Here is a 12,997-nt window from a genome sequence, read left to right on the forward strand (position 1 = left end):
CTGTTCAATGACGACATGATTGAATAAGTTATCACTGTAGATTAGAGACATATAAAGTATACACGTTTCTGTGTAGGGTAAAGAAAATTATTGTAAACTGACTTTCCAGCTAAAATTAAGAAATATGTTTGATCGACAACACTAAGACTATTTCTGTTCTATTTCATTAAACTCGTACATTCGAATAAAATGTCATCAGTACTCATATTCAGGCTGCAGTTATGATGTCACTACCCTGTGAACTTGAATCTGACAAACCATCAACAGCTGACCGATCTGATTTACTTCGTCTTTTTATTCCTTTTACCATTTTTAGGGTCCACGTGAAAAGTTTAACCTTTGTTTATTGTTTATCTACTCTACCATACGAGTCGTTACATCACTGTGTATACTATGTTTGTTGTTATATTATCTATAAAACCCATCGTGAAATTATAGGACTTTGTTTACTGCACGCCTGGTTACAATCTGCTTTTCGATACATTAGTGCAAACGTTTCTAGGTTCAATTTACGCTATGTGTGTGTAATCAGGTTGTGTCGTTGTCCGTTGTCCCTTCAGGGAGGGCGTAAGAATTGTACCTGATGCCCTCATTGCATGATCGTTGGAGGCGACTAAATTTGGGATCTTATGTTTTCTCTTCTTTCTAAACAACTTTCTCTTTCCTAATGTCTCTCTTGACAATGCCTCACTTTTGGCCTTTAGTTGAGCGTTCGCCCCTGTGAGGAAGGCTTTGGGTTCTGTCCCCTGGCCGGGACATACCTGTCTGTAAAAATGGTTGTTTCTACTCCTGCTTAACGCTCAGCAATTTAGGAGTGGGGTGTCCTGCTTGGTGTCTTCGGCAGTATGTTTCAGTGAGATAGCACTATAAAGTCGGCATCAGTTCCGCGCTATCAATAGGAGACAAACACGAACATTTCGCAGGCTCCCAAAACACACACGCATACACTACACGCATGCATCTTGCACACATGGGAGGCCGTCATTAAATTGCCATAGCTGTTGATAGGACGTTAAACAATACTAAACCAAACCAAATTGTACATTCCTGTCTACTGTATGGGTAGTATGTCTTTGTTAACCACTCCTCCGATGAGCTTTAGTATTAGCGAGGTTTCAGTTTTACTACAACCCTGGCTTTGTTAATTATACATCTGTCAACACTGCATGTGTTCTGTCATTTCACTCGGAGTACACCTTTGGAACGACACTTAAAAGGCTAAGAACACATTCTTATGACACATTTATATATAAACATTATTTCCCTCTCACTTGACAGAAACACTACATATATATATTGTAGAAATATTTCCCTGTCTGACTCTAGAACAAAGACGGTGGAATTTCACTGTCAATACATTTGTAGGCGTGCAGTTGTTGCAGGATTTCCGAGTTTGATCTATATTAAGAGTGTTTCGTCATGTCTACTACAACCGGCTTAAACCGGTTTGTAATCAAACCTTCTAATACTTTCTTACTGGAGTAAAGTGATAAAAGCAACCAGAAAGTTATGCAGACAATAATAAATGTTCCTCTTTGTGTTTTAATATTTAATGTTTAATATTAATATAAATAGGTTAGGTATGATAAAAGAGAAAACTTCATTTCTCAAAGGACAATTCTAGATATTTATGTCTGGCATTGAAGTGATTAATAATCCTGTATACTAAAAAACTATTATATGATCATATTGTTCCTACAAGCGGGTATAGGTGGTTAAATAAGAATAAGACCAGCATTGTAAGCGACCTGCACAAACCACGTATAGCTAACGTGCTTGTTTTATAGTATCTTGAATTTATATAATAAGTTTAAAACTCCACTTCACTGTACAGGTATAGAGACAGCACGGTTTTACTTCCTGATACATTATGTTATTGTGACAAACTGTCGCCTGCTCGAGCAGTGTACAAGAGTCATGAACGGGTACTACAAATCTCTAGCAAAGGTAGGTTGATTATATACTTTTTATTCCAACATTTTGTAAATAATTCATTGATCATCTGGCATTTCTTGTTGCTCATACAATTTAGTTATAATTTGTATTACCGAATTGTATGAAGGTTTTATGCATATGGAAATCCTGTACGGATCAATTTCAAACGGATGATCTAAATCTAAAATATCATGAAAATAATGTTTTAGTTATAAACAGATTAAAATCTTACGCTGCTGTAACTAATTTCTTTATGTAATTATAGTTGGTAAACAACCTACGGGACCACTATCTAGTTTTAATACAAAACATACAAAATGGCCGCTACATACTACTTACTAGGTAGCCCGATAACGATAGTCGATAACTGCTGTAGTGTTTTGCACACGTCATACGGTAAATAAAAGTGAATACATACAATGATATGGTTTCTAAGTCAAGTTTACATACACCTAAAACAAACACCTTGTTACCCCTTATATCATAAAACTTAATGACTTGAACTATATAGATGGTTACATATAGGGATCTACCTGATTGGATATCATTGTAAATACTAAAGACGCCATGATAGCGCCACGTAATATTAACAAAAATTTAAATATAGGAAAATATTTGGAGGGAGTACCCTAGTAGCTCCGTTGTTCAAGAAAATAAACATGTTCTGTTTCATCGATTGCATCCGTCGTGTAGTTGGTGATTCGGTTTTCAGTGAACTACTCGAAATATCACAATTTCGATAGTTTCAATAGAGACAGGTCGGTTTAGGCTATGAGCGTTTTTTATAACCAACATCGAGAACAAATAAGCAAATATATTCTATTTTTAACAAATTTCAGTACACTATTGTGAATTTGTGTAGTTTACCTGGGTATGAAAGCAGGTTTTATCATTGTATATTCCTGCATACAGTATTGGTGTTGTGTCTTTGCTAACTGCTTCCTTGGTGTGAATCAACTTTGTTAACTATGAGTGTAGATTCAGTATTTATTAGCTCACCTGCCCGAAGGGCTAGTGAGCTTATGCAATTGCGCGACGTCCGTCGTCCGTCAACTTTTCCTACAAATCGCTGCTAGTGTGGCGAATCACGGCTCCACTTTGCCGTCAAGTAGTATGTCCCTCATTTTGTTGATAACCTTCGCTGTCAAATAGACGCTTGAAGTATACATGTATTTATAGGATTTTATGTAAACGTTTTAATGACACTGAAGAATCATAGGTGGCGCTAAGTTCGTCTGGCAGCAGACTATAAATAGCCGTCGGCTAACTTCTGCAGCCCACTCGTCGTTCGATCGTCGGCAGAGACAGAAACACTTGTGAAAGGTAAATATGCTAGTATTGTACAGACGTGCCTGAACAAGGCTTCCCTGTATCTTACTGCAAAGGCATAGAGATAATTTACTGAAGAGTAAATACGGAGGTAGATGTGCCTGAGCAAGGCTTCCCTTCTCCGCTACGGTTACTCTATGTGATCGGTACATCACATGATGGTGAATTATAACCTTGGGTCTGCCCTGTGATTGAGAGAAAGTGTATGGGAGCACTTGGCATGTAATAGCTAGAGAGTACTCAGTAGTTACTTTGAGAGGCTCGGTTTAGCTGTTGTTAGAGTGAGTGCTCGTTCTAGGGAGTACTCATCTCTTGGATATGTGATTCATGTATTATATGTAGTGAGTGCTCAGTTATTCAATTCATACATTAGGTAAAGTGAGTGCTCGTTTTAGGGAGTACTCCTCTCTTAGATATGTGTTTATAGTTGGTATAGCTAATTTACAGAAGGCAATTTCTTGTATAGTCCCAGGTAGGGAGTAATCATTTGTTGGCTAGGGAGTACTCAGTATTTTATTCTTAGTAGGGAGTACTCAGTATTTCATTTTGAGTACTCATTTTGTTGTTATATATTTCATAGTTATTAGATCATAGTGTTGTGTATTACTGAAGTGGAACCAATTTTGGATATCAACCATATTTAACTGGAAGCATCCCTTAGGTAGTGGAGATTCAAAATTGTACAAATGGTTGGGCTGACAACCCAGGGGCTATATTGCTACCAACTACTTCTTCTGTACAACTATGCACTGGATATCAACCATATTTGACTGGACGCATCCCTAAGTGGTGGGGATTCCAAAAGGGAGCAATTTGGCTATATTGCTATAAACGACTTCTGTAGAATTATTGCCATGGATATTGATTTGGTCAGAAGCTTTCATGGGGTTATTACTTGGAAATGGTTGAGATCCCCAGAATATAACTATATATTTAATTGTGGAGTATAAAGAGAAGAATGCACATTTGCTTCCATGATGGCCTAGGGTCTGGCCCCACCCTTTGAGACATAGTCCCTGGGTCATAACTTTGAAACGGTTGAGATCCCCACCCCATAACCATGCATATATGCAATTGCTGACTATAAAGAGATGAATGCACATATGCTTCCAGGATGGCATTGGGGTCTGCCCCACACTTGGAGACTTAACCCCTGGGTTATAACTTCGAAATGGTTAAGATCCCCACCCCAAAACTATATATACACTTGTTGGGCATAAAGAGACGAATGCAGTCATGATTTTATAATTGACCCCAGGGTCTGCCCCACCCTTGAAGACTTAACCCTTGGGTCATAACTTTGAAACAGTTGAGATCCCCACCCTAAAACAATAAATACAAATGCTGGACAAAAAGAGACAAATGCAGTCATGCTATTAGAATTGATCCTGGGGTCTGGCCACAACCCTAGGGATCTAGTTTCTGGGTCACAGCTTGGAAACAGTTGAGATCCCCACCCCATTACCGTGAATTAAATTGCTGGACATGAAAAATCTAATACAGACATATTACAAGAACTGGCATTGGGGTCTGCCATATTCCCTTGGATCTCATTTGGAGAATATTTTGCCATGATTGCCTAGATATTTAGATGAGCGATACAGGCCCTCTGGGCCTCTTGTTACAACCCCAACTGTGTTAACTATACATCTGTCAAAACTACATGTGTTTTGTCATAATTAATTTCAGTACATTATGTACGTTATGTTGTTAACAACTACCGTTCCCATTGTATTTCATCCTTGTAACATTCTTACGGCACATTTAGAAACAAACATAGGTTTCTCCCTCATTTGACAAAAAAACTCCATATTGTTAGGGTAAAAGTGTTTCTGTCTACCTGATTAATTGTTTATGTAAATACTACAGACGGCATGCAAGCACTGTGTAATATTTACCAAAAATAAGTAAAAAGTGAACACAGAAAAAATGCTCAAGGTCCCCTGTCGACCAGCTCTACACAATTTCGGTGATAGATTTCGAATGCTGACAAACTTACGATCAGTTTAGCAGATAAACATAGGTAAAGACCAGGAGCAGTTTACATAGCCACCGTTGTAATCTAATGTGGACATATTCTATTCTAAACACATCACTGTGCAAGCGATGCGTCTTGTTTCATTATCTAGTCCATCCATCTTTAAATCATATGCCTTTATTTCCTGCACCACTCCTGGTTACAATGAGCTTGCTGTTCCTTTTTTTATTATAGCCCTCGGTATACTGTTGAAAATATGTTTAGTTTCATCATTCACAACACTCTTGACCACAGTATGGGTGTTGTATCTTCAATAACTTCGCCCTCGGTGTGATATGGCATTGTTTCATGTACCTGGTTTCATCCCTTACTTTGTTTATTATACATCTGTCAAAACTACATATGTTTTGTTATGATTAATTTCACTCTGAGTACATTATGTACGTAATGTCGTTAACAACNTTACTTCATATCCGGTTCGGGAAAGATTGTTCTGACTTACTCTAAGGCAAAGAAGTAGGGATAATTCCTCCTCTCCCTCCCATACCTCGTGTCATTGCAATTGCTTGGCGTGCAGTTGCTGCGGGATTTCTGCGTTTAATCTATTTAAAGATCGTCATGTTGACTAAAACCGGTGTCAACCGGTTTGTAATCATATCTTTAAGAACCTTCTAATACGAGTAAAGCGATTAAAAGCAAACAGAAAGGTATATAGATAATCATAAATTATCCTCTTTGTGCTGTACTATTCCCTCCACCAACTAAATTGTGAATATGTTAGGTATGACCATAGAGAAAACCTCGTTCCTCAAAGGGCAATTCTAGATCTGTTCATGTTTAGAATCGATGTGATTAGTAGTCATGTATACAGACAAACTATTATATGATCATATGTTTTTCTACGTGCGGGTATAGGTGGTAAAGTCCCACACTGTAAGCGACCTTCACAAACCACACATAGCTAACGTATTTATTTAATTGTGTCTGGAACTTTAATAATCAGTTTAAAACTCCACTTTTCTGAACAGGTAAAGTGACAGCACGGTTTTTCTTACTGGAACATGATCTGCAATTGTGATAAAATATCGCCTGCTCGAGCAGTGTATTAGGGTTATTTAAAGTGCAGTGCTTTTTGTTTAAAAATGTCAATGGTTATCTCCCTTTGCATAATCTGAAAATATGCAAATTTCATCGGCAAATGAAACAGGGGACTTTTTGTAGTCGCATTGAGTCCAACTTAAGTAGAAAGTGAAATATATAGCAGTGAAACTTGATTGGGTTCGATTGGGCGCATTACCGATATTGGCCAAGTTTATTCCGTATTAGTCCAGTTTGTTAAGTTATTGATTGGGCAATATTAAAAACTGTTTCATACATATGTTGTAAAACCTAAATAGCACCCTCCCTTGCCTGTCAGTGATGTTCACAAATCATATGATAGTCATTGTTAGTTGAAACCCCTAGATAAACATATCATTTCCAGTATCATAATGTTAAAAACCACTGTTCCATACATCCGAACACATGTGGTAAAACATGAAAAGCCCCCCCCCTTGCCTGTCCGTGATCTTCATAAATCACACATACCGAACGTGTGTGTCTTATTTTACCTGGTATTTTTAGTATAAAGCTAAACAAAAGCTTCTCCGCTCAAGCGATATAGGACGGTGACAGCTCGTATTAAGGTATAGCTCCCAAACACAGCATTGTAACAAGTGCATGTTCTGCAAGAGTGACACACAATGGCGCCTACTCGATCAGTGTGCAAAGTTATACATTCTACTACAAGTCTCTATCAAAGGAACGTAGTATCTATTTTACATTTTATTTCATCATTCTGTGTACAATACACCTTGTCTAAATTGACAGAACTTATTGATTGTACAGTTAAGTTATTAAACTGAAATTCGTGGGTATGGATCCCCTAGGGGCAGAGGGGCGGGGCCAACTAGGGGGGAAGAGGTAAAACCTTTGAATCCTTCTTCTACCATAGGGATGAAGGGATTTTATCCCAATTTGGTCTGGAGCATCCTTGGGCCAAGTGACTCAATTTTGTAATATCTGCAGGTGTGGTCCTCGTGGGGCAGAGATTAGGGGCCGAACAGGTGAGATAGAACTTCATCTGTAAAATCCATCTTTTACCAAATGGATAAAGGGATTTCATCCCAATTTGGAAAGGAGCCAAAGGCAAAGGGGACTCAATTTTGTATTAACGGCCGCTGTGGACCACCTGGGGGCAAAGGGGCGGGGCCCAAATAGTAAAAAATAGGTAAAACCTACTCGTCCTGAACGGCCCAGTAGATTTTGACTTAACTTGTCGGGAGCATCCTTAGGCCAAGGGTACTTAATTTTTAATAAACGGCGGTTGTGGCCACCTGGGAGCAGAGTAGCTGGACCAATAGGGGAAATACAGGTACAACCTTTACAATCCTTCTTCTACCCTAGGGATAAAGGAATTGTATCCTAATTTAATCTGGAGCATCCTTTTTCTTGGGCCAAGGGGACTCAATTCTGTGTAAACGGAGAGTGTTGCCCCTTTCGGTGCAGACTCGCCGAAAAGGGGAATTTGAGGTTTAATTCTTTTAAATCATTCTTTTTGTTGTTCCTTTGGAGCCATTATATTACTGGAGCATCCTACGGGGAGGGAACTTGGTGCAGAGTTGCGGGTCCCAATAAGGGAGTTTGATGTTTACATTTTTAAAATCCTTCTTCTGTACATTTGGAGGGATTTTATATAATAAGAATAAATTGTCATGATTGCTTTATTTCATCAAGGTGAGCGATACAGGCCCTCTTAGTCTCCTGTTTAATGACCAATTTCAACACTAAAGATTCTGTTTGTTACACCCTGCTAAAATGTGTGTATCGTTTAATTGTTTATAACATCTCTCGATAATATGTAGGTGCTATGACTTTGATTATTTAATCTCTGGCTGCTATATGTGTGGAGTACATATATCGGTTAACTATAGGCTTTGTGACTTTGATAACTAAATCCACGGCTGCTATCTGTGTGAAGTACATATCGCGGTAAATTAAAGGCGGTGTGACTCGATACTTTATTAGTGTGGGATGCATACTACAACCCAGCTACATATGTGTGTGGTGTTTTATTGTTTACTACCCCCTGCCCCTGTAGACAGTCTGTGTTTTGTTTTAATTTTTTAATACATCAATGAATATACCATGGATGTTGTTCCATTATTCATTACACCTCTATCACATTCACTCATGAACCCCCCTATACTGTTGGTGATGTTACGGTAGTTAACATCATACTCTTTGTGTCGTACTGTTATTGTTGTGACGTTCGTGCTTCAACTACACTGTTTGTGTTGTGTCGGTCATGAACCCCCTTCACTGTGGAAGTTGTTAAGATCCTAAACCTCCTACAATGTGGGTATTGTGTCGGTCGTTGACTCTCTACTCTGTGGTATTTGTGGCGGTGTTGAACATCCTATACTGTTCGTGTTGTGACTATCGTGAACCCCCTATTCGTAGGTAGTTGTGACGGTCGTGAACCCTTACTATCTGGTATCAATGGCGTTGGTGAAATCATACACGGTTGGTGTTGTTATGATCGTTTACCCCTACTCCTAGGTAGATGTGACGTTTGTAAATCCTAAACTCAGATATTGGTGGCGATGATGAACCCCCTACACTGTGGGTGTTGTGACGGTCGTTACGGTAGTTAACATCATACTCTTGTATTGTTGGTGTTATGAACGCCGTGATCGGCCTACACTTAGGGTGTTGTGACGGTCGTGAACCCCTTATGCTGTTGTTGTTGTGACGGTCGTAAAGCCACGATGCTGTGGGCGTTTTGAAAGTTGAGAACCCCTTACATTGTGAGTGGTGTGTTGGTCGTGAACCCCTACACTGTCGATATTTTGACGGTCGTTAACTCCCTACTGTTGTGTTGGTGTTATGATCGTGAAACTCCTATACTTTAGGTATTGTGACGGTCATGACCCCCTATGTTGTGGTTGTTTTGACGGTCGTGAGCCCCCGACACTGTTAGTTTTGTGTCGGTCGTGAAACCACTGCTCTGTTGGTGCTATGACGGCCGTGATACTCATGCACTGTGGTAATTGTGGTACAAATGTAGTGGTGAGGACCTACACTGTTGGTGTTGTAACAATTGGAACCCCTACTCTGAGGTAATTGTGACGGTTGTGAAACCCCCACACTGTGGTAGTTGTGGCGGTTGTGAAACCTCCACACTGTGGTAGTTGTGGCGGTTGTGAACCTCCTACGCTGTGGTAATTGTGACGGTCGTAAACCCCCTACACCTTTGGTGTTTTGACATCCATGAACCCGTTATACTGGTGGTGATGTGACGGTTGTTAACATCCTTCTCTTTGTGTTTATGTTTTATGTTTGTAACTATGACGGTCGTGATCCCTTAAACTCTGGTATTTGTGGCGGTGGTGAACCCCCTACACTGTGGTTGTTGTTACGGTAAAAAAACAACCTACACTATTGATATGGTATAGGTATAAACATATTACACTGTAGGAGTTGTGTCGGTCGTAAACCCCCTACACTGTTGGAATTAATGTCGGTCGTGAAAATCCGACATTTTAGGTGTTGTGACGGTCGTGCCCTACCAACACCGTGTCTGTGTTGTCTGTAGTGATCTCCCTAAACTGTTGGTGTTATGAAGGCAGTGATCCTTCTACACTGTAGTAGTTGTAAAGGTCTTGAATCACATACACTGTGTGTGTTGTGATGGTCGTGTATCCCTTACATTGCTGGTGTTGTGTTGGTCGTACAACTTCCAAACTGTGGTTGTTGTGACTACTGTTAACCCCTACACATTTTGTGTTTTGACGGCCGTGAACTCCCTACACCGTGAATGTTGTAATTGTCGTGAACCACCTCTACTGTTGGTGTTGTGACGGTAGTTAACCTCCCACTCCTGTGTCTATGTGACAGTCGTGACACTCCTACACTCTGGTATTGATGGCGTTGGTGAACCCCCTTCACTCTGGGTATTGTGACGGTCTTGAACCCCCTATGCTGTTGTTGTTGTGACGGTCGTGAACCCCTACACTGTGGTTGTTGTGACAGTCAAAACAAACCTACGCTATTGATGTTGTATAGGTTGTAAAAGTTCTACACTGTAAGTGTTGTGACGGTCTTACACCCCCTACACAGTTGGTGGTATGACGGCCGTGATCCCCTACACTGTTAAAGTTGTGAGGGTTTTCAACCACCTACACTGTGGTTATTTTGTCGGTCGTAAACCCCCTACACTGTTGTTGTTATGACGGCCGTGACCTTCCTACACTGTGGTAATTGTGAAGGTCTTGAACTATCTACACTGTGTATGTATGTGTTGTGATGGCCGTGCACCCCTTACATTGCTGGGCTTGAACTTCCTACACCGTGGATGTTGTGACAATCATGAACCCCCTACACTATTGGTGTTGTGATGGTCGTGATCAACCCATTCTGTTGGTGTTGCAACGGTAGTAAACCTACTACTCTTTGGTCATTGTGACGGTTGTGAACCCCCTACACTGTTATTATTGTGACGTTCCTGCTCCGACTACACTGTTTGTGTTGTGTCGGTCGTGACCACCTTTCACTGTGGTAGTAGTGAAGGTCTGAAACCTCCTACACTGTGGGTACAGTCGTGAACCTCCTATGATGTTGGTGTTGTGGCGGTCATCAAGCCCCTATACTGTGGTATATTTGTGGTGGTTGTGAATCACCTACACGATTGTGAAACCCATACATTGTAGTTGATGTGACGATCATGAATCCCCTATATTGTGGATGTAGTGACGGTTGTGAACCCCTACTCTGTAGTCGATATGACGGTCGTGAACCCCCTACACTGTAGTAGTTGTGATAGTCGTTGACCTGCTTCACTGTTGGAGTTGTGATTGTCGTGAACCCCCTACACTGTAGTAGTTGTGATAGTCGTTGACCTGCTTCACTGTTGGAGTTGTGACTGTCGTATACCCCCTACACTGTAGTTGTTGAGACAGTCGTTGACCTGCTTCACTGTTGGAGTTGTGATAGTCGTGAACCCCCTACACTAGTTGTTGTGACAGTCGTTGACCTGCTTCACTGTTGGAGTTGTAATTGTCGTGAACCCATACACTGTAGTTGTTGTGATAGTCGTTGACCTGCTTCACTGTTGGAGTTGTGATTGTCCTGAACCCCCTACACTGTAGTAGTTGTGATAGGCGTTGACCTGCTACACTGTTCGAGTGGTGATTGTCGTGAACCCCCGACACTGTAGTTGTTGCGGCGGTCGTACATTTTCCTATACTATTTGTGTTGTGACTTTGGGTTTTTTGTAGTTGTTTGATAATCCATAGAGTACTTTCGAGACTTTGCTTTTGTTTCTAAACCTCGGTTTAAATAGCTTGTGCTTGATTCTCCAACTATTTAAACAAGACATATGGAGGAGAATATTGTTCCTGATAGTATTTGCAATATTTAGCTCTGTTTTAACTTGTGGTTAATAGTTTTAAGTTATAAGATATCACATCAGATTTTATTTTTTAATAAAATAATTCAAAATTAGAAATATTTTGTATTAATTTTGTAGTTATTGTGATGCTGATAACACGTTGAATAAGATATCTTTTTAGGCTAAACGTAACGCAGTTACGTTGCAGCATGTTGTCAACCCCTCTGAAGCCTTTGTACAACTACAATTCTAGCATTCTGATTGGTCTAAATTTTCCATCAAGTTACTAACACCACCTAGTGTTGAAATGTGTAAACGGTCTGCCGCCATTACTCGAAATGGTTTCCTGCATACATACAATTGCTGCGAGACAAACAACAATTAAACAAGAAGCTTACCCTATCAAAAACGTCACGCATTTCTGACACTTTCTTGATTGACACACACGTCAAACATAAACTGACATTGTTCTAGTTTACATTAATGTTCTGATACGTTGACAATATGGCGGGGCGAACTGGATTATGAGATGACTGACTTTGCACTGTCGTGCCGCAAGTCGGTCAAACCAGATACGTATTATCAAACCAACATTGTCATTGTGGATTTGAAACTTTTAATTAGTATTTGGATATCATTTTCATTTGTCAATATCGATGTATAATTAAATTTAAAAAATCTTCGGATATTCGAAAAAAATAAACGTAAAATTTCTTCGGACTTCTTCGGTTTTCTTCGGAGATTCACTTTTTCTGCTGCTGCTGAAGAGAGCTGACATCGACCACAGGGGCTTGAATAGAATTGTATGATAAAATTAGCTTGAAATACCTATATATAAAGACTTTATATGTAGGTATTTCAAGCTATTTTATCATATATAAGTTTATACAAGCCCCTGTGCATCGACTATCAACTGCTTGCATTTTACGCCTAAGAAAAGATCTTTTCAGACCGTAAGTAAGCACAACCATATGTGATGTCTGTAATTGAATCCTGTGAGAATGCATTTTTCAATAGCAAATCTTTTTCAAAACGATGGCGAAGTGAGGATTTAGACGGTATTTACTTCAATGTGTTGAATGATAACATTTTAGTGTACCTTGTACATTCAGTTATTGGCACGTCGGCTATGCATGCATATCGGACCCACGCGCGTAACAGTCGCCATGACACTTTTCGAAGAAAAACAACCCATTCTGTTCATTTGCACTTAGTTCTTCATTAAATAACATATTGAAAAGAAATCAATAGTTATTCCAGCCGATATAGAACACTTATTACCACAACATGGATAGTATTTCATGCACCCTTTAAAGTGTACCCTG

The 12,997-nt window shown here is 39.8% G+C and overlaps 1 long non-coding RNA gene across 1 annotated transcript in view; it reads left to right on the forward strand.

Annotated features, from left to right (window-relative positions):
- Window positions 1-1,742: 1,742 nt before the first annotated feature.
- LOC110459339 overlaps window positions 1,743-12,997 on the forward strand; it is a 29,403-nt gene continuing 18,148 nt past the window's right edge. Inside the window, exon 1 of the long non-coding RNA XR_002463884.1 lies at window positions 1,743-1,947. This is a non-coding gene — a long non-coding RNA (uncharacterized LOC110459339). The remainder of the gene's footprint in view (window positions 1,948-12,997) is intronic.

The sequence above is a fragment of the Mizuhopecten yessoensis genome, unplaced genomic scaffold, assembly GCF_002113885.1.
Source record: "Mizuhopecten yessoensis strain PY_sf001 unplaced genomic scaffold, ASM211388v2 scaffold10043, whole genome shotgun sequence".
Taxonomy (NCBI): domain Eukaryota; kingdom Metazoa; phylum Mollusca; class Bivalvia; order Pectinida; family Pectinidae; genus Mizuhopecten; species Mizuhopecten yessoensis.